Source organism: Bison bison, unplaced genomic scaffold, assembly GCF_000754665.1.
Source record: "Bison bison bison isolate TAMUID 2011002044 unplaced genomic scaffold, Bison_UMD1.0 scf7180017851375, whole genome shotgun sequence".
Classification (NCBI taxonomy): domain Eukaryota; kingdom Metazoa; phylum Chordata; class Mammalia; order Artiodactyla; family Bovidae; genus Bison; species Bison bison.
The window spans coordinates 134,560-136,281 of NW_011481948.1; positions in this window are offsets into that span (position 1 = coordinate 134,560).

Consider the following 1,722-nt stretch of genomic DNA (forward strand, 5'->3'; position numbering starts at 1 on the left):
CACATGCACACATACATTCATGCACATACACTCTCAGGCACTCACACTCTTACACATACATTCATACAGTCTCAGATACACACACATGCACCCACACACATTCAGACACACACACTCTCATGCACTCACACATACACACACATTTAGACACACACTCTCACACACACTGGCAGGCTTACAGGCTCCAGAATACCCACCCCGTCGTGATGCCTCAATCTTGGTTGAGCCCCTTCACCTGCCAGGGCCTCTGTGCGGCAGGGAGGCCTCAGGGGCTGGGCCAGGCGAGGGGGTCAGGGATGGGCGTGTCCCGGCGCCCTGTGGGCACCAGCTCCAAGGTGTGCAGAGGGCCCTGGAGAGCTCTCCCTGGGACCTGATCCTGAGTGGGCCCTGACCACAGCTCAACAGCTCCGTCCCCACTTGAGGGTGGGGAGCACTGCAGTGGCCACCACGGGGCTACTAGTGGGGTGAGGTCAGGCTTCCTGGGCTTCCAGGGACCTTGGGGTCCCCACATCTCCACCCACCAGGAGGACAAGCACAGACCACCCTGGATGATGGGTGGTCCCACCCCTGGCTGGGCCCGGGGGTGCTCCTTCCCACTGCCAAGCTGCCACCCACAGGGCGAGGTCGAGATGAAGTGAACAGGGCACGCTGCACAGAGCAGGCCGCTCCCAGAGGAGCTGAGGGGAGACCGGCCCTTTCTTGCCACGCTTCCAGCGGCTCCAAGCTGCCTGCGGTCCCTTCGGGGGGCGGTCTGCACAGCTTCGAGGCCTTCTGCCCGCTTGTTACCCTCCACCTCCCGCACCTCCTGGAGGAGCCGGGCCTGGAGCTCTTCCCATGAGGACCCGGGGCCCCTCTGAGGGCCGCCCGCCAGCGCTTTGGCTGGCACGGGCCTGGTGGGGGCTGGGGGAGGGCTGGCAGGACTGAGTGTGGCCCGCAGCTCCGCCCCTCACCTGAAGCTGCAGCTCCAGCGCCGGCACGTGCTGCAGGGCTTCCATGGTTCCCTGGACAAGGGCTGGACAGAGCAAGACGGAGGCCGCTCGAGTTCACGGGCAGAGCCATGCCAGGAGGACACTCGGCCCTGGCTCCCCAGTCCCCCTGAGTCTACAGGGTCCCCCCGAGTCCACAGGGTCCCCAAGTCCACAGGGTCCCCCCAAGTCCACAGGGTCCCCTTGAATCCACAGAGTCCCCCCGAGTCCACACGGTCTCCCTCATTCCACACAGTTCCCCAAGTCCAAAGTCCCACCGAGTCCACAGTCCCCCCAAGTCCACAGGCTCCCCCCAAGTCCACACGTTCCCCCCGCGTCCACAGGGTGCCCCCGAGTCCACAGGGTCCCCCCATGTCCACAGGGTCCCCCTGAGTCCACACATTCCCCCCGAGTCCACAGGGTCCCCCCATGTCCACAGGGTCCCCCTGAGTCCACACATTCCCCCCGAGTCCACAGGGTCCCCCCATGTCCACAGGGTCCCCCTGAGTCCACACATTCCCCCCGAGTCCACAGGGTCCCCCCATGTCCACAGGGTCCCCCTGAGTCCACACATTCCCCCCGAGTCCACAGGGTCCCCCCATGTCCACAGGGTCCCCCTGAGTCCACACATTCCCCCCGAGTCCACAGGGTCCCCCCATGTCCACAGGGTCCCCCTGAGTCCACACATTCCCCCCGAGTCCACAGGGTCCCCCCATGTCCACAGGGTCCCCCTGAGTCCACACATTCCCCCCGAGTC